General features: G+C 36.1%; 1 long non-coding RNA gene across 3 annotated transcripts in view; it reads left to right on the top strand.

Annotated features, from left to right (window-relative positions):
• Nucleotides 1-21,807, top strand: part of LOC144238419 (uncharacterized) — a 273,462-nt gene that overhangs the window by 42,564 nt on the left and 209,091 nt on the right. For all 3 annotated transcript variants that reach the window (XR_013337111.1, XR_013337109.1, XR_013337110.1), the window contains exon 3: nt 13,164-13,297. This is a non-coding gene — a long non-coding RNA (uncharacterized LOC144238419). The remainder of the gene's footprint in view (nt 1-13,163; nt 13,298-21,807) is intronic.

The raw sequence follows: 21,807 nt of genomic DNA on the forward strand, positions 1-21,807 counted from the left end.
TTCATATGTGGGTAGCCAGTTTAAAAAATTCAATTTTACTACTTCTACTTCCTGCTCTTTCTGGAATGTATTGCTCCTTTCCAGCATATGAAATAATTCTGGAAGTAATCTCTTCATTAAACAGGCATTTATTAAACACTTTCTGCATGTAAAAGAACTTGAACCCTGATCTAAGGAAACTAGCCATCTAGATGGGAAATTCTTTGGCAAATAAATGCAAAATATATTTTAAATATCATAGTGGTGGGAATCTACAGTTCTCTGGAAGCTGCAGAGGGAAATGATTAACTCTGGGTTGGAAGATGAGGAAGGCTTTACCAAAGACAAGTTAGGAAGCAGAAGGGGGAGGGAGGGGCACTCTCAGACAAATGTCTGTAAATATTTAGAATTTATGTCTGTGAATTTATGAGAAATCTCGGTGAGATTTCAGTAAAGTGTCAATATTATTTGTGTTTGTGGAAAACTCTTATCTTCTAAATTTGCAAAACTAACTTAATTCTGCTTTTAACTTTTAAATAGATATTATTGAAAGGATGTCATGCTAGTGTTGAAATCTGTACAGATCTGTAGGAACATCTTGTAGATGAGAAGTATCACTGTCTTTCTGCTTCTACCCTGTATTTCCCGGCACCTCGGCAAGTGGCGTTAGGTTGATGAGGGAGAAGGAAGCCAAGGAATTATCTTAAAGTCATCGAATGAGTTAGTAAAAAGATCTAGGCTTATACTCACTGACTCTGGGTTTATTGCTGTTCTAAAGGAGCTCCTCAAGGCTTCCTAAGTTGCTGAATGTAGCGAAAGATGATCATGAGTGGTGGAGAGTTTAAAGCAATGTCTAGTTAACTTGAGAGTGAGGCACGATGGAGCATTTCTAGATAAGTAAAATGTCTCTTCTTCTCTTTGAATTAAAAAATGTATATTTTTCTGTTTTTATAGAGGAGCTGTAAGTAAAGATACGTGCCAGTTTGTTCTCTATGAAATGCAAGAAAATATGTTTCTTTCCCAAATGTTTTGAAAAGACCAAATGTGGAGAATTCCTGGTGGGATGCTTGACACTGTAGGTGTTGATGTGCTGTGAACTGTGTCATGGATTTCACTACATGTCATAGTAGAAAGGATCATCAGCTGAGAACCACAACATGGGTTTGATCTCCATGTGTTCTTAGACAAATTAAGCTACCTCTTTGATCTTCCATTTCTTTATCTATAAAATAGGGATAAGAATATCTTCACAGGGTTATTATAAAGAGAGAATAAACAATTACTTGAAGGTGCTCTATGATCATTAAGGCCTAAATTAAATGTAAAAGCTTTAAATGTGGAGAGTAACTGTACAAAATGGATTGAAAGTGTGTCTGACAAGTGGCTTTGGCTTTGATAGAATCCCGTTGAATCTTGACTTTAGGGTTATTTGGAAGGCTGATTCTCTTATCTAAAAATGGAAAGTTGTGAGGATCAAATAAAAAAGTATGTGAAAGCGTTGTGTGTCCACTGTTGAGTGTAGAGTAGGTGTCCCCTAAATAGTTCTTTTCTTCACTTTTTCTCCCTTCCTTCGTCCTCTCCCTTTTCTCTACGTTTCCCTCCCTTCTTTCCTTCTCCATCCCATCCTTCTTTCCCTCCTTTTCTTCCGTCCTTCCTCCTCTTCTTCCATTCCTTTCTTTCCACTACCTCTTCACAAATTCATAGCCATGTGTTATAGCCAATCTCTTACTAATATTAGTCTCTTATTTACTATTTGTCTACCCTTTTTTTACTCTACACCTCTAAAAAGAGTCGTTTTATTTCTCAAACACTGTGTAACCATTCCCAGACTGCATCCTGTTAGCCTCAGAAATACTCTTACCATTTATCATGACTTCTATTCACCCTACAGGCTTCAGACAGGCTCGGCTTCCCTGTGTCACCCACTCCTTCCCTGCCACAACCAAGGCTAGTCAGCATAGCTGGACAGGGTCACAAAACTCTGATGTGCCCTTTATGTTTTTCATACTTTGTAACATTACTGAAGCTTCATAGCTACTTAGTAATTTTTGTAAACTCCTTACTATAAGAGTCATAGTGACTGTTCCAGTTCTCTTACAACTTCTTATTTATTCCATTTGCATGGCATTTAGCATATTCTACCTTATGGTGTATGTGTGTGCATGTGCGCACGGATGTGTATGATTCTTGACTGTACATTTTAGGGGTCAATCTTAAGTTTTAATAGATTTTTGTATCTCTTATCATATCTAGTGAATTTATATTCATTTATTTAACAAATATTTATTGAATTAATAATGTGTTTGACATGTTCTGAGCATAGGGAATTATTTCAGCAGTATCCCAAATGAGCATGCTTCCTGCTTTTATGGTACTCATATTCTATCAAGGGACAGACCAAAAAAATGTTAACAGATAAATAACCAAGATAATAGAAGCCAGGTTAGTTATTCCCCCTTAAGACTGTGGATTTTCCTTTGAGAAATGATTAAAGTCACATCATTCTTGTCTGCCTTTGGAGCCGCTTAGGGGTGATATGGATATCTTTGGTAATGCCCTACAAGATTATTACCATCATTGACAATAACAGTGAAAAGAATCCTTGATTAGATGGCAAGGGACCTCAGTTCCAGCCACGACCTACTCATGAGTTCTCTCTCAGCCTCGGTGTCCTCACCTGTGAAATGAGGAAGTCAGCCTGGATAATTATAAAGATCCTTCCCAGCATAGCACTGTGTGTCTCTAAGGCCTATGATGTTGCTATTCATACGTAGAGGCCCCAATTGATCTGTCAAAGTATGCAGAATATCTTTGAAAAGACACTATAAATGTCTCTGGGAAGTTTCATTTTAATAACTATTAGGACAACAGGAATACTGTGTCTTTTATTAACTCTGTCTGTTCCCTGGTGCTGATAGTATCTTCTGAATATAAATTGCACAATATAATATAATAAAGCATAGTTTAGAATTGTTTTCATAATAGTGCATGCCATAGTCCTCGGCCATAAAATAAGAGCTGAAAGTACATCTTGTTCTGTAAACTCATAATTTTCAGCTGTCTAAAAACCGGTGTAAAAAGGAAATTAATAAGGGAAAAAGATTTCACAGCATGCACACTCAGTTATAAAAAAGATTATGTTCTTGATAGAAAAAAATACCCAGAACCTTCATTCTTCTGGTATTTGATAACCTAAAAAAATATTTGTATATTTTAATCTTTGTTGTTGCTAATAATTATCACTGTTACATTTATTATTCTTTATTATTTATTCTTTATTTATTCTCTCAAAAAGCATTTGTGTATGAGTCACTATGTACTCAACTCTACTGTCATATCAGCTTATGTATATTAAAAAACCTTTTACTTATTATTAGATGTATTATTTATTGTATTATTATTTAATGTATTAAATGTATTACTTAGTGTATTAAAACTATAATATTAAAAATGTATAAAATATGTATATTAAAAGAAAAGCTCCAGAAGCTTGGACAACATGAGATTTTACATTCAGGATAAGTGAACATCTAGTTGAAGTTGAATATGTTTCATTTGAGTTTTGCCAATCTGTGGGATTAGTTTAAAAATAATTTGGAGCACTGGTCAGTTATCTTTGAGCTATCGTTAATTAACATGCTCATATGACAAATGAAAGGTCCAAATTAGATGCAAACTGCTCATGGCAGTGGAATTCTGTCAAGCAACTGTCTGGTCGTTGAGACAGGAATTACTGGTTTGATTTCTGTGGCTCTGGATGATATAATAATAAGATCAATAATACAGTCCTAACATTTGCCATGGGCTTTGTTCTTTCAGTTCATAACCATCGTTTCACCGTATTCTTGGAGCAAAGTGGGAGAAATATGGCAAAGTAATTGCCTTCAAAATGCTTATGTGGAAGACTCACAGTTGCAATGGGTGTGATACAAGCTAAGAAGGGGTGGGGCGGAATAACACGCTCATGTAACCAGTCTCACCTTAGAAAGATTTAGTGGACAAATTTATGCATTGTGTGTTTTGACTCCCTAAAATCTTTTAAGTAGGTATGATGATCTGTGTTGTACAGATAAATAAATTAAGCCAGAAACTACATCAAGTTCACACAGGTAGAAATGATGACACCTGGAGTTATTAACCCCTGGTTCCAAAGCCTTTGTCTGTTGCAGAAGAGATTGCCATCCCTATATCATTCCCAGGAGCTTGTTTGCTGATGGGGGAAATGATTAAGAGAATATCAGTTGATTAATTAAAAAAGCAGAAACAATGACAATGTATATGTGTATACACACCAACATACACATCCCTGCATATACACAAAATACATATATAAACACACATGGGTTCATACATACACATACATATTCTGCTATTTTCGAGTCAGTGGAATAAGCAGCATGGTATAAGATAAAAATGGGCTTTTGGATCCAGATGGCAGAGTTTAGATTCCACTTCCCAATGCATGCATAGCGAAACTGGTCCCTACATCCTTTTAGAACTTCACTTTCCACATTTGTAAAATGACATTAATAATTACACTATTCCTGTATGTTGAATACTGCACACTCAATAATGTACTTGGAAGCTACTGTAAACATTAAAGGTTCTACCAGTATCAGCAATTCATTTTAAAGATGGTGATTTATATGAAATTATCAGATGCTGATATTAATCTACAACCCTCTATGCTCAGAGTCCAATCTATGTAAATTTGATTTTTTTTCTTTCTAAGATTTTATTTAAATTCAAGTGAATTAATGTATAGTATAGTACTGGTTTCGGGGTAGAATTTAGTGATTCATCACGTACATATAACACCCAGTGCTCATCACAAGTACCCTCCTTAATGCCCATCCATTTAGTCCATCCCCTTACTCACCTCTCCTCCAACAATCCCCAATTTATTTTTTATAGTTAAGAGCCTCTTATGGTTTGCCTCCTTCTGTGTTTTTATCTTATTTTATTTTTTCTCCCCTTCCCCTTGTTCATCTACTTTATTTCTTTTTCTTTTTCTTTTCTTTTCTTTCTTTCTTTCTTTCTTTCTTTCTTTCTTTCTTTCTTTCTTTCTTTCTTTCTTTCTTTCGAGAGAGAGAGAGATAGAGACAGTGTGATCAGGGGAGGGTCAGAGAGAGAGGGAGATACAGAATCTGAAGACAGGCTCCAGGCTCTGAGCTAGCTGTCAGCACAGAGCCTGATGAGGGGCTCGAACCCACCAACTGTGAGATCATGACCTGAGCCAAAGCGGGACGCTTAACCAACTGAGCCACCCAGGCGCCCCTCATCTGCTTTATTTCTTAAATTACACATATGATCCACCACTTAAACTTCTGATATAACTGTGCAAATTTCTTCACCTCTGCAGAAATGGTAGTAACAGTATTTCCTACCTCATAATCTTGTTACTGGGTTCTGGTAGAGGGTAGAGCCTGACCATGGGATATAATGTGAGTTGTTCAAACTGCAGTTTTGACTAGTGTTATCTGAACTGCTGAAGCATAAATTTGACAGGAGCAGCAACATTCTCTTATAACATGGTAATGGATATTGGATATTGGGCCTGAGGAAGTCCAGAGGCATAAAGAAATTGCATAAGAAGGTTGTTCAGATTCATATTATTGGCTCTATTGCTTTGATGCTTCTAAATTACACATATGAATGAAATCATATGGTATTTGTTTTTTTCTGATTGACTTATTTCATTTAGCATAATTCACTCGAGTTTTATCCACAGCATTGTTAATGGAAAGATTTTGTTCTTTTTGATGTCTGAGTCATATTATATTGTATGTATCTACCACATCTTTATCCATTCATCAGTCAGTGGACATTTGGGCACTTTTCACAATTTGACCATTGTTGATAGTGCTGTTATTAACATTGGGGTGCATGTGCCCCTTAATATCAGTATTTTTGTATCCTTTGGATAAATACCTAGTAGTGCAATTTCTGGGTCATAGGCTAGTTCTATGTTTAACTTTTTGAGGAACCTCCATACTGCTTTCCACAGTGGCTGCACCAGTTTGCATTCCCACCAGCAGTGTAAGAGTGTTCCCCTTTTTCTACATCCTCACCAGCATCTGTTGTTTCCTGAGTTGTTAATTTTAGCTATTTCAATAGGTATGAGGTGGTATCTCAGTGTAGTTTTGATTTGTATTTCCCTGATGATGAGTGACGTTGAGCAGTTTTTCATGTGTCTATTAGCCATTTGTATATCTTCTTTGGAGAAGTGTCGCTTCATGTCTTCTGCCCATTTCTTCACTGGATTATTTGTTTTTTGAGTTTGATAAGTTCTTTTTAGATTCCGGATACAACCTCTTTATCCAGTATGTCATTTGTAAATATCTTCTGCCAATCTAGGTAAATTTGAAGCAGCAATGGACATAATAAAGAATTAAGTGAATAATTATATTGTCTTGTCATAGTATTTTGGAGATTCTTTTTTGTCCTAATACATGGAAGCATCTGGATAAATAATACATTTTATGGTAAAGACATGCTCTATGCTTCTAGACTCAGCAGGCATTTCTCGGGCCTCATCCAGAGTTTTGACACAGTGATCACTCTGTCTTGAAAATATATTTGCTGAATTTTCTTACCTTTATAGATACTTCTCAAATATCTTTTAGTGATTCCTCATCATCTCCCTGTCCTCTAAAGGCTGTGCTTCAGGGGTCAGGCCATGGACCTCTTCCTTCCCAATCTTCATTTACCCCTTTGGTGGTCTCATCTACTCTGATGACTTCTAATGCCATTTAGCCATTGAACATCGATTTCCTTAGCATGGACATTACTCCTCAGCTCCATACTCATATATCTAACAGCCTATTTGAACATGTCTGTCTTGATGGCAAAAAAGCATCTCAAATTTAACATGACCAAACTAAACTCGTGATAGGACAACTGCTTATTCTTATACTTGTCCTTCAGTTTTCCCTCACTTAAATTAACAGAATATCATTTCTTACAGTTGCTCAGGCCAATAACCTTCCTATAATCCTTGTCCTATTTCTTTCCCTCAAATACCACATGTGGTCTAGTCATTTGACTCTACTTTCATAATTTGACCAATTTTCAGTTCCAAGGCTGCCATCAAAACTATCCTCTCTTGCTTCTGGATTACACGAGAACCTACCTGCTGTTCTTGCTTCTACTCTGTGGTCTATTCTCAACACAGCCGCTAACGCCTTCTTTCAAAATGTTGTCCAAGCATATCACTTCTTTGCTTGAAACTTTCCTATTGATTTCCCATTCCACTTAGAATAAAAGTCAAAGTCTTAGTAATGACCTACATGATTTTTCATTATTTACAGCACTCCTGGCCCCATCTTTCTGACCTCCTATTCTTTGATCTCATTTGACTCTAGCCCCACATAACCCCCTGGCTGATCCTCAGAGTCCCAGGCACACTCCTTTGGGCCACTTGCAGTCTCTGTTTTCTCTGCCAAAGAGGGATTTCCCCCCAGATATTTGAATATCTAGAACCCTTATGTTTTGTTCATGTGGTTCCCAAAAATATGCCTTCTCTATGAAACAATCTTTGATTATTCTTCCTGAAGTTACACTACACCTGATTCATAGTCCTCTTTTCTGCTCTGTCTTCTCCTTGGCAGTTATTACCATCTAACAGCTTTTCCTCATGTATTATGTGTCTTATTTCCTTCCCTGCATTCATAGAACTAAGTTCCAAGAATATTTTTGTCTGCTTTCTTTACCACATTATCCTTAGGATTTATAACACTGTCTGGCATATTATAGGTGCTTAATAAATATTTATTGAATTTATGAATTTATGAATTTTGTTATACACACATGTTAATAACATATGTGTGGCATGTTTATATGTAGGTACGAATGATGTGTTGATACATGGGAACAAATCATACAAATGTGCCCTAGACTTGAATTATGTATATAAATACCTCAAAAATCTATATTTTATTTGTCTAGGCACTGTCTGAGGGTAATTCGAATCCAAAAATAGGGTACATTTTGGGCTAATGTAGTCATTCCTTAAATCAAGGACTATGGACATGTTAGAGAGAAATTAGGATAATCTGAAGGCAAAATTAGTTGGGTATATTTGCAAGTATCATAGAAATATCATAGGTTTGGGGCATCTGGGTCACTCAGTCAGTTAATTGTCCGGCTCTTGATTTCTGCCCAGGTCATGATCTCACAGTTCCTGGGATTCAAGCTCCACATCAGGCTCTGCACTGACAGTGCAGAGACTGCTTTGCTTGGGATTCTCTCTCTCTCACTCTCTCTAACACTCTCTCTCTCTTTCTGCCCTTCCCCTGCTCTCATGTGCTCTCTCTCTCTCTTTCTCTCTGTCTCATGAATAAATATTTGAAAAAAAGAAATATCACAGACTTCATTGGTTTTAAAAATTTTTCATAAGACCGCTCTACTCAATTGGTGGGCAAAACAAAACACTGCAAAATTTTATTGCTGCTGCAATGTGAAGCAGAATTTCAACATAGATTATTCAGTTGTAGCTTCAAGGGCAATTTGATCGGTAGAGCAATTTGATCGGTAGACAAGAAATATAGCTGTTACGGCAAAAGCATGGCACATTCTTTGTGTAGCAATTAAGGTATGTATTTTTAAGTTGAAGTTAATAAAACAAATAAAGTGGTGTTTTCACCCAGAAGTCAGTATTATCACAACCAATACTGTCCTCAAAAAAAGAAAAGAGAAAATATTAAGTTGATTTAGAAGAGTCTTCAAGACAAATGAACAATAAGAAACTCACCAAAGTGGAAAAACACTTAAGAGCTCTTTTAACACATATATTGGTAGGACTTATTATTTGCTATCTAATTCTACAATAACATCCTATTTCCACTGAATGTTTGTCTTGCCTTATTCTTCAGTATATCATAAACTTATAGAGAATAAAAACCATAAAGGCAGGGAATTGGCTACTTTCTCATTGCCACTAGTGCCCATTCCAGTCCCCTAGTATATTAAAGTAACAAGTAAGAAGCAAAGAACAAGCCAGAGCTAGGATAAAATTCCAGCATGATCTTTCCTACATTATGTAGCTGACTGAGGATTTTCTAAAAAATCTCTAGTTGATATAATGGCCACCCTGTAACCCTAGGATAACCAGATTTAGGGTATGCTTTTGGACTAATATATTTATTCAGTAAATATTTTCTGAAATTCAAATTTGTTCCTGACATTATTTTAGGTAGTGGAGATATTAAGGTAAACAAACAGACATGAAATGTATATTATAGAGAGATGGGTAGTCGATTATCAAGTATGTAGCACTGCATAATATCAGGTGGATATTATTATAGGGTTAAGAGAAAACTATAAAATAAGAACAAAACAAAAGGGAGGTTGGTATTTTTTCACTTTTTATGATATAGAAAGAAATGGTTTTTCCTAAGAAGAGACAGGGAGAATGGCATGGTGGAATTGTCCTTGAGATTATCTGGCAAAGTACCTTCTAAGTTTCTGGAGAGAACACCAAGTTTCTGGGAGTGGTGGAACAGGAAGATCATGTTTGGTTTGAAGAACACAAGGAAGCTGATGTGTATCCATCCCTGATGTGATATTAGGGAAGGTTTTCTGGCCATGGTGAGGCCTTTGCACTAAGTTCCAAATGACACAGGGAGCTGTGGGGTGAAAGACTACAGTTACCAAAGGACTGTCTTTTCAAGATTCATGATGTGAAAGAGAATTATGGCCATTACTGTGGCAATGCATTCTAAAGGATGCAAAATGGAATTGAGAAACCAAGCAGGAGGTGAGATTCCAGTGGTGCAGGGGAGACATGATGGTGGCTTATACTAAGCACAGTGGAGAACTGGGGGTATTTCTAATACAACATGAAGACAGAGTCTATGTGATTTGATGGCAGAATGTGGAATATGAAATGGGATGTGAGAAAAAGAGGGCATCTAGAATGCCACCTGTTCGTGACATTTGCTGAAGGAGAAGACACATGGGGACGATGAAAGTTTAGGGGATGTTGAAATCCAGAGTTCATCTAGGACATGTTAATTTTGTTGTTAGCTCTCCAAGGAGTAATGTTGAACTGGCAGATGGAGAGATGAAAGTGAAGTTCAGAGAAGGAGTAGACTGCTGAGGAGGAAGTTACAAGCCACTGGGGAAGAGAGGACTGCTAGACACACCTACTAAGCACAGATCCATCAAGAAAGTATAGTTCAAGCAAGGGCAGATCTGTCAAGCATGATGGATTTTAGATGGGACAAAACTTAATCCCCTTAGAGGCGTATTGCACAGAATTGCACAAAGCAACAGGCTGTTTCCGGGTCTTACTTTCAGTATCTCTCAAGGCCAGAGGTTCTTTTCTCAGGAACCTTGATTTTTGCTGACAGCACAACAGAGTTGGAACAAGAGGGATTTTACACAGCACCATGCACGTGGGGGGAATGCAGTTCTCATGACTGAATCAGTGAAATAATAATGAGGTCTTTCCCCTCTCAGAACTGAGATTCAACATTCCCCATGTTTACCGAGTATTTGAAAACTTTAAGTCAAATAAGAGGGCCTGCAACTTACAACATAAATGGTTTCTGGAGAGTGAAGGCGAGTCCAACTTCGGTGAATGAGGGTGTCACCTCTTTTGGTGCTAATAGCTTATGTCAAATCTTATAGCATACCAACTAATTTCCTTTATTAATAAAAAATATTGTCCTAAAAATAGCTTCCTTTGATGCCTCATTGGTCCTTTTCTTCAACTTGTAAAATGTTTTAATGGTTTATATCGACATGGATTCCCTAGGTCTTATCCTGAATTTTTGCAATGAAAATCTGCAGTGTATGAAATGTCCTTCCTTCCCTTCTCAGACCCCTGATTATTTTGACCAAGTGCCTGCTGGCTTAGTGCATTGTCAATGTCAGTTGGACTTTGCTGTCATGACCAGATTATAGCTATGAGTTTTGGTCATTATTATAAAGGGTCTCACTTATGATAAGAAATGTTGGAAAAGTAAGAAATTGCAAATGCAGATATGATAAATTGAAGTGCCACAGGTTGCCTTGATGTTACATGTAAATGTTATTTATTGTTATTCACTCCACATTTTAAGCTTATGTGATATATTCTTAGAATAACTAGTGAGCAGGCCTTAATTAGGCTGTGGATATGCAATGGTAACAGACACTAAGTCTACCAGTAAGCTTCCAGAAAGATAATAAATAAGTAAACAAACAAATATACATGTACAATTTTATATATTTATAATTATTATAAATTATTATTATATATTGTATATATAATTACAGCTTATGAGGTCAACAAACATAGTACAAGAAAGATGGGACTTGCTTAAGTTGAGTGACCAGGAATAGTGCTTCAGAGGAAGTGACAATTAAACTGAAATTTGAAGGATAAAAAAAGGTCAACCGTGTGAACACTGGGACATGTGGGAGAGTGATCTAATAATTGGAAAAGGGAACAGTGTGTAAACATTCTGTGGCATGTGCATTAGGGAAAGATGAAGACATGTGGTGGAGAACGGAGAGAAAGAAGTTAAGGGAAAACAAGTAACCAGGTGAGATTGGAAGGCAAGCAAGATCTTTAGAACTTGGTGAGTTTATTAGTGTTTCATTTTGGAAGCAGAAGAAATAGCAAGAGTTGGCCTTGCATGTATGGGTGTTAGCCTCTTCAGATCAGTTTATTTTCACCTTTTAAAGTTCAATACCAATTGATCTGCTATGTAAGGCGTATTCCTTATGGCCTTTATGATTGAATTTATCTTGGAGATTATTAATCCTGATTTCTGCAGAACTACCATGTTATTAAAAAAATAAAATCTTGAATTGTAGTAAGTACATAATATAAGAGTTAGAGTCAAAGTAGTATGGATTCAAGTATTTGTAAGCAGTTACTGTGCGATCTTTGGCAATTAATCTCTCTGAGTCTCTGTTTCATTAGCAATAAAATGGGGATAATATTTAGTTAATCAGGTGGTTGTAAGAATTGATTGAGATGATATATGTCAAGTGTTTGTCATAGAATAAGGTCTCAATAAATAGAAGACTATTAATTATTATAATCACTACTCTTAAACTTACTGCTACCAGATGAAATAATAAATTTTTGAAAATAGATATTCAATTGTAAAGGGTTAATCTAGCATCTTATTTGGGAAAAGCAAATGAGTGAGTTGAGTATGTTGAAATTACTTACGAATTTTCTACATAGGAGTTGGTCATTCTAATTGGACAGGGCAGATAGATCACCTCATATGTGACTAGTGCAGAAAATATACAAGGGAAGTAATCCAATTTGAGAAGCGCATCTCAATGACAGAGGTCTTCAAAAAATATAAGCAGAGTGGAAACTCCAGGATTTGCTACTTCAAAGAAGTTTTAAATTATATTTCAATATTATAAAATTTAGTGTTTTTTTAATGTACTCACTACTTGTTAAGCCAGATACAGACACAGATGAAAAAATTGTACTTGTCCCAGAGGAGACGCTATATATAAACACAGAATTGCAATACAATAAGAAGCATGGAGTGTACCTTTTGTACCTCCAGACTACATTCCAGAAAATGTCAATGATTTAGTATTCTAAAACTTGGCATATACCTCTATCTCATTCTTTGTTACATTACGGTATATCTATACACACATGTACAGGAAATACACTCACTTGTGTATGTATTATGGTGTCATGATGCCTGGTGATACTTGAGAAAGACCCTCTGGAAGTAGTATCTCTGACTTTATAACCTTTTTCTAATGCTTATTAGTCATATGATTTTGGACAAACTACTTAACCTCCCTGAGCTTTCATCTCTTCAAATATGAGGGGCGCCTGGGTGGCTTAGTCGGTTAAGCGTTCAACTTTCGCTTAGGTCATGATCTCGCGGTTCGTGGGTTCGAGCCCCGCGTCGGGCTCTGTGCTGACTGCCAGCTCAGAGCCTGGAGCCTGTTTCAGTCTGTGACTCCCTCTCTCTCTGACCCTCCCCTGCTCACACTGTCTCTCTCTCTCTCCTAGAAATAAATAAAACATTAAAAAAAATTTTTTTTTCAAATATGAAACAGGGATATTAGAATCTATCCCATAACCTTGAAAAGACGGCATAAGATAATGCTGGTGAAGAATTGGACCAGTGCCTGACACAGGGAGATTCAAGAAATATTAGCTGTTTTAAATCTATTGTTTTAAATCATTGTTTTATTTTTATTCTTAGCAGCAGCAGAAGTTTTATGAAATCAAGAAAGATGAGCTTTCCAGGGGCTGTTATCATCCTGTTTTAGAGGACACGTACTGAGATCCCCCCAAACCTTCACTCCATCAAGAATAGAAACATTTCTGTGGCCCTTGGTAAGTGCCCAGCAGTGATCTAACTGCTATACAAGTATTAAATCATTTATCAGACTAAGAATGAGATAGCAACTATTATTAGTATACTGTGTCACATTATACTAAAAGGGAAGCTTCTGTACTATTGAATGAGAGGAAAGGCAATTTCCAGAAAACCATTGCTGACGGGATAATCCCATAGTGTCCTTACAACCCTCCCTGCTTCCTGCCTCCCCTCCCTCCCTCTTTTATATTGAAAAAAATGCACTCAGGGGTGCCTGGGTAGTTCAGTAGGTTAAGCTTCCAACTGGGACTCACGTCATGATCCCTCAGTTTGTGCGTTCGAGCCCTCCTCAGGCTCTGTGCTGACAGCTCAGAGCCTGGACCCTCCTTTGGATTCTCTGTTTCCCTCTTTCTCTGTCCCTCCTCTACTCATGCTCTCTCTCTCTCTCTCTCTCTCTCTCTGTCTGTCTCTCAAAAATAAACGTCAAAATAATTTTTAAGTGGGTTCAGATACTACAACTTTCCTACTTTCTTTCTAATAATATATCATAGACTTTTTTAGATGTTATTACCTATAGATCCATCTCATTATGCTTACAGTTTATAGATTTTTAATTTTTCAAGATGAAGAGAGTTCTGGACATAAATGGTAGGATAGTTGCACAGTAATATGAATGTACTTAATACCAAAGAATTGTACACTTCAAAATGGCTCAGTAGTGAATTTTGTTATGTGTAATCTACCATAGTAAAAAATGGGAGAAAAGTAAAGGTTATAGAATTTCAAGGCTGTACTAGATTTTGTTTAAACTCTCTCTACTGAAGGATATTTAGATTATTTCTAAACCTTCACCCTTATAAGCAATGCTGTAATGAATATCACAAAACTTTTCTTTGAACACTCATTTTCTGTAGTGTATGATAATAAAATGATAGGTACAATTTACTGAGAGCTTACTATGTACCAAGCACCATGCTAAGCATGTTACATAGGTAATCTCATTTGAACCCCATACTAATCCTGTATGGTTGATACTCTTTGTCCTCTCTCCTGATTATGCAGGTTGTTCCTTGCTCAGAGGTACCTGCTTGAGATGGGAAGTTGGGGCTGACATCCAGCTTTAACTTTTCACCAAACCTTGGCACAAGATTGTTTTCCACAGAAAGAAGGAGGTTTTATTCTAAAATGCCCAAAGATGCCTTCTGGTTGTCAAACTTTGTGTCCCTAGCTTGTCTTTATCCTGAGGGAGCAAGCTTTTCTAATCCTGGAGCATTTTATGGGCCAGCTACAGTCCTGTAGTTTTCTCTAACTTGTGTTGCAGAGCCAGGATTGAATTCCAGAAGTCTCCATGAGAAGTCTACACAAATACCTCCTGGAGGAATTAATTCCCAGGAGTGCAACTGCTAAGTCAAAGGGTAGACACACTGAAGATGTTGAGTTTCTTCCAAAAACACTTTTACCTATTTATCCTCCGCAAATAGTTTCTAAGAAATTTTGTTTCCTCACACCCTAGGAAATCTGGGATTTCACAAATCTTTTTAATACCTGTTAGGTTTATATTATCATAGTGCAAAACGTTACCAGACACAGCTACATTTTTCCCATTGTTATTTGATCCAATCCATGATAACTAATACTTTTTCATTATTTGACATTTTGTGCTAAAAGCAAAAGTAGATGTTTAAAAATCTTGGAAAATCGATGTTGTGTTGGCATTGATTTTGCTCCACCTGAGAAACTTGATTATGAAAATATAGTTCTTTTGAGCATACTTGATAAAGCGATTTGGTTATACAAAGACTTAGACTTGTTTAGGTGATAGTTTGAGGTTTGTGAGAGCAGATATAGATACTAAAATGTCTTACTGTATTTTAAAAGGCTGTTTGATCCATTGTTATGCCATTTCCCTTGGTATAAGCAAAATTGATTTTATTAGAATATTTGCCAGCCATAAGCTACAGCTATGGACAGTGTATGTGTTCTATATGCAGCGACATCAAAGCCTGTGTCAATAGAATCATCAAGGCCTTCCAGTCCAGGCATACTTGTAAATTGCTAGTGTGTTCTTTTGTCTTTTAAAATCTTCTGATGTGGAGAATGGATAAAAGTTTGGAATCATTTTGTAAAGTCTCATTTAGGATTTCATTCATGCAAATGCACAATTTTTATTTTTTTCCTCAAATCCTTCCTTTATCATATTAGCCCAAACTTTCTCTCATTTTAATCTATTCCATGTTTTCCATTTTAATTCTGTTTACTATCTTTTGATGTCCAACAAACATGTAGCCTCAAATAAAAACCAAATGGATCTCACTCTCAGTCCCATGAAACAACTCTAGAGAGGTAGAAAAAGTAGAGGCCAGTTGTTCTTTCTTTCCCCTAGAGACCTACTATGAGTCCCTCAAAGGAAGAAGAATCACAGATCTCATCCTGACACAATCACAATTTAAACAGTAGCTAACACTATTTGCCAGGTGCAATGCCAAATATTTTCCATATATTGATCTCCTTTATCTTAAGCACCTAGTTTTCAGATAAGAAAATTGAAGCATAGATATGCTAAAAAACTTACCTAAAATCAAATAGATTTGGACCAAATAGCTTGGTCCACCTCTCTTAACCATTATATTATACTGCAGAGAGAAGGAAGTTTATTTTAGGTGAAACAGGGTCCACTTTTGACTATGTGTTCAGGAGACAAGTATAATTAAATGATATTAATGTTTGCTATACCTTCTCCCTGCCACTTCTATGCTCTCTTAAGACTCAGTTCTCTGTGTAGAGAGAGGAAGAGAGAGAGAGAGAGAGAGAAACGAAAGAGAGAGAAAAAGTTATCAACAGATTCTGCAACTGGGTCAGGTTATGGTTTGGTAGCAGAAATTCGTTTGCTAAAATAGGCTAGAATCAACAAATTTTAAATGAAAAGAGATGATTTTTAACTTGATAAGACAGTGGGAAGAGGAAAGAGAAAGAATACTGAAGAGTTCAATCAGATTATATCACATCCTAGTATAAGAGTGAAATGAGCACCTAAGACACACTGAAGGATGGCTAATTCCTTTTAGGAAAGCTTTCCAACAACTTCTCCATCACTTTATGGAGCCTTTCTAGTTATGCCCTAATAGCAACACCAATAGTATTAGTATTAATAATAATAATAGTGACAGTGCTAGCTGAGCAGCCAGTAAAGCATTAGCAATTGTACAAGCATGGACTTTAGAGCCAGAAGATCCATCTCCAAAAACTGAATACTTTGTTTTGTATACTGCAAAAACTTCTACTCACAAGTTTTGTGACCTTAGAGAAGTGAGTCTCTTCCAGCCTTCATTTTTTCATAATGATATCTACTTTGTAGTATAGTTAGGAATAAGTGAAATGATTATTATAATCACCTAGAATATACTGACACATAGTAGGTCCATAATATCTGTAAGAAATGTTAGTTTCTTTTTCTTCTTTCTTTTCCCATCTTTTTCTCCCTCCTTACCTCCCCTCTCCTATCTTCTTTCTCTCCACTGTGGCCTTTAACTTCCTCAATTAGAATGGAAAAAGCCTGATGTCTGATAGTTTCTAAAAACATCATTCATTTTCCCATATTGACATGCTGCTACCCAAATCTTCTGTACCATTACTCCCAGCATCTAATGGAATTACTTAGTGCTTTTTATAAGGTTAGTATGATTTTTCTAGTGCTCTTGGGTCAGTCTGGGCTTATTTAAGAATCCCCTTGTAACACATGTATTCATTTTGTCATTTCTTCAAAATATATGTCACCATGGAAACCAAAAATTTTAAATCCAGTAACAAAAGCAAAATGTAATAAATCCATTTAGGTTAAGACTTTTATGCTTATAACCCTTCTTTAGAGGGTCCTCTTAAAACATTGTCTTCATGTTGAGCATTAAGCATAAGGGCAGTTGCCTCTTTTGATTTGGATACGAATTAAAGTGAGTATTATGATTAGATATGTCCAGGACTCATAGATTGTGCTAACAAGTGAAAGTTTTATGTCAACTCTTATGCTGTGTTTTTTACAAAAAAATCAGGCCAATGACAGGATCCTGGGTGGCTCAATCATTTTACTGTTGCCTCTTGATTTTGGCTCAGGTCACGATCTCAGGATCATGCAGTCAAGCCCGTATTAGGTTCTGTGCTGCACATGGAGTTGCTGGGGGTTCTCTCTCTCCCTCTGTCTCTGCCCTTCCCCCACTCAAGTGTGTTCTCTCTCTCTCAAAATAAATACATAAACATAAAAAAATTAAGCAAATGGAACAGCAAATGGAACACAAATAAATGTGTCAACTCAATTCTTATTGCAATGACATCATTCCTGGCTACAAACATAGTCTGGTTAAGGTTGTATCCTGCCTTAGGCACAGAGATAGGGCTTGTTCAGTTAGACCCAGTGATGGCAAGTGACAGAAACTGACTCTAGCTAACTCATGCAGAGGAGACAGAATGTCAGTTACCTGCATGACAAGAGAAATGGGAAGAGTAATGAGAACACTAGAAAATCAAGGTACTGTAAATATAAGACTCAGATTTTTGAGTCTAGACAACTAGAACTAGTCAGAGGAACTTCTTCAGCTAATGATTTTTCCTGCCCTTACGTCATGCTTCTTCAGATTTAAAGTCTTAGGAGGGAGAATCTGATTTAACTTGCTTGATTTAGGGGATTGAGAGTGGGCACATTGAACAAGAGCCCCACTGTGTGAGTTTTTCCTGACAATGACTCCGTTATTTGGAAATATTTTTATGAAAAGAAGTTTATAGAGATTTTATAAAAATTTTTAAAGATAAAGAACCATTTAGACTTTGATTTAATGTAGAACAATGTATAATAAAATTTACCGAATAGTAAATGTTTTTAAGCAGTGTTTGGTCATGGTAAGAATACAAATTTATTTCATAATTCTGGCCTTGACACTAACCAGCTTTATAAATTTAGGACAATAACATTATTTTTGGATATCTAATTTTGTACCTACTTAAAATAAGGACATTGGGTAAAGATCTCTTTAAGGCCTAAACTATATAGCAGAGGAATGATCCCTGGACTCCATGGACTCCCACTTGCTTTTGCAACCCTAACCCAAACTGACAAGGTGTGTTGTTTGTGACCATGCTTTCAAGCCTCTACCATAGTAAACTGGATTAATGTCTCCTGATTAACTCATCTTGTTCCAATAAAAAAAGAAGTTCCATAATTATTCTCGGCGTGCATCCAAAAATATGCCTCACTATCCAGTTCCAATTAATAATGTGTTACTTGTTAAAAACACATTTTGTTCATTTGAAGGTTTTAATAGCACCCAGTTTCAACTTAGTTCTCTTGGGAAAATATTTAGCATGCATTTAACTAGCTTGACACATACAACTAATTAATTTGTCTAAAGCAAACTATTATATGAATCATAAACAAGGAACCAAAAATTGAAATAGCGCCAGAATTAAAGCTTGAGGTACCTTATGCTTAATTAGCCTCAGGTTGGCTTTTTTTTAATTCCTATTTCTATTAAATAAAATACATAGATTAATGTTATATCATTTTCAGCTAGAAAACTGAAAACTCACATATGAAAGAGGGTGTTCTTTATGTAGTTTCAGAAATGGAAAGATATTGCAGAAATCTTATTTTTAAGGAATATGTCTAAATGGCATAGATCAAGTGATGGTGGTCAGGTTGACAAAATAACATGAGCTGCTATGCCTTTCTCCCCAGTACAAATCCAGAGAGACACAGAGACAGGAGGGAAATTATGAATTTAAATAGAATATTTGCATTACAGACTTATTAAATATTCAATGCTTTCCATTTCTTCTCAGAAGTATACATTTACTCTGCAAACACCTTGAGAAATAGAAGTTGATTATATTAGTATAAAGAAGAAACAGTTCCCTAAAGTGGAAGAGGACCAGATGCAATGAAAGGGAAAGAGGGTTTTTTTTCTTTGTTTTTTTTTGTTTTGTTTTTTGTTTTTTGTTTTTTGTTATAATATCCACTACTCTCTCCAGTCTTCTTGGGAAGACCATTGTCCAGTCAGTAATTGTTGCAAGACAGAAAAAGAACAGTGTGACGGTGGGATGGTGTGATAGTATCATGTAGCTCTGGTGAAGCGCAGACGACAGGAAGTATAGGAAGACTGACTGACTATTGCCATTTGTTACTTCTTCTCACATCTTTCTCTGAATCTGAAGGTGAGAAAATTATATCCGAGTTAGATAATATTGGTGGAAGTGGAAGGAGTTTTCTTGTAGGAAGATTTACCTGATATAAAGGAGTTTGTAAAACAGAGGCTCTCTACCTTGAGGCACTTCCTTTCCCAAGTCCTAAACTTAGGGGAAGCTACTAAATAAGACCCGGAGGTGCTTTAGCTATCTCTCCCCATACTCGTCATTAACCCAATGCCTGATACAGCTAGAGGCAAATTGCCTACAGCAAAGTCTAACACTGACCTGAGGAAGACAGTGACTACAAAAGAAAGACAACATATTCAGCAGTTTTTAAGAGAAGAAGCCCAATCCCTTGACCAGATAGAGAATGAATTTAAAGAAGAAAAGAACAGAAATTATCTTCAAAGAGATAAAGATATTGGTATAGCAGGGGAAAGCAGTTATAAAGAACTAATTCAAAATACTGTGTGTGAATATTTAAAAATTCTAACAAATAACTCAATGAATGGGTTTAATAGCACAAAGAAAACAACTAAAGAATGAATTAGGGAATTGAAAGGTCAGATTTAGAAACCTTTTTAATAAATCTTAGAAAGGGATCTGTAAGGGAAAGAGAGATGGAAAATGAAAATGCTAGGTAAAGACATATGGGGTCTAAAAGTATGAGCAGATATATAACAAGTTTTCACAAGAGAGAAAAAAATAAAGAATGAAATAATGAGAGGAAATAGTTGAAAAATATTTACCCTAATTTTTCAGATTAAAAGAAGGGAAAAAAATCATTCTAAAGTAGCACATAGAATGCCAAACAAAAAAGAACAAATAACAAAGTTAAACAAAACTCTTAAAAAACTAAACTGAATTTTAAGAATACCAATAAAGGAAGGGATAAAGGAGAGGCTCTAAGAGCTTATAAAACTGGATTTGGATTGGCATCAGACTTCTCAAAAACTTAAAAAAATTAAAATATAATGAAATAATATTTTCGAAGAAAAGGAACTTTAATATAGAATGTTATATTTGTCTAACTCTTCTCACATAAATGTGAGAATAAAATGAAATTATTCTCAGGCATCTAAGACCTCAGAAGTTTTACAACAGAAAGATTAATTGTAAAAGGATTCTCACAGGACGTATTTCACGTCCTGTGAAATAAAAAGAACAGCAAGGATTCTAGGAAGATGTTAAAGGATACATGAGAAATAAGGATGTGTAGATAATTTAATAGAATTTAATATATTCTTTAAAAAATGTACCCTAAAAAGATATATAAATGACAATCCAGAAAATTGTGTGCCACAAACATGAGGTAGTAATAGGCATATTCCTCTGCACTTATCTTTTCCATGAAGAAGCTATAAATGATAATACATTTTGAAAATTGATGTAAGATTGTAAACATAAATGAGTCTTAAAATCCAAAAACGTTTTTTAAAAAGCATAAAAATATAATGTGTACCTTTCAAATGAACACAAAGCAGGAAAGAAAAAAAGAGAAGTAGAGAATGTGATAAATATGTCACATGAAATAAAATGGCTGAAGACAGATATGAGATTACCCATTTAATCTCATAATTTCAGTTCCCCAAGGAAGATAGAAATTCAGGCAGAGATTTGTATGCAGGAAGTTTGTTGGGATGGGCTTTCAAGAACAGTAGTTGTAGCAGATGAATTATATGAATGAGTTAGTTACAGAGAATGAAGGAAACTTGAACAGAGGAAGAAGTTGAACTGTAATTCATTTTCAACAAAACCTTCAGCTGAATTCACAAGAGAGTGCTGAAGCTGGGATGGCTTTTCAGGTATGCCTAAAATTGAGACAATGATGTTGGGACTTAATGCCAACACACCGACCAGATGATATTGGATGTGGGCTGACAACGGCAAGGTGACATAATCTTGAATGAAGCAGCTCCCTTGGGCCAAAGTAATTCCTAGACAGGGACTCAACTGTTAGTAATAGACAAGTAACACTGACAGTGACTAAAACAATGAGTTTCTCAGTCCTGAAGAGGGGAAGGAGGAGTGCATCACTGTTTACTGTATTCCATGCCTTTAGTCACTCAACTCAACTTGCTTCATGAAATACCTTCACTTACCTAGAGACAGCTTCTTCACAATTCTTACTGGTCTCCTTTTCTGGGAAAACTCTAAGAGAAAGGCTAGTGGGACAAACTATCGCCCCCGCTGCTGTAGTTGTTTTCAGGAACACAAATGATACTCACCATTTTCCTATCCTACTATTCATTCTAGCCAATCCTCAAGTTCATCTAGCATTTCTGCTGGTCTTGGTGACACTAACATCTATATGAGATCTGAATCTCTAGTTCAGGACATATCTTCTACACTGACA

This window comes from Crocuta crocuta, unplaced genomic scaffold, assembly GCF_008692635.1.
Source record: "Crocuta crocuta isolate KB4526 unplaced genomic scaffold, BGI_CrCroc_1.0 scaffold216, whole genome shotgun sequence".
NCBI classification, from domain to species: domain Eukaryota; kingdom Metazoa; phylum Chordata; class Mammalia; order Carnivora; family Hyaenidae; genus Crocuta; species Crocuta crocuta.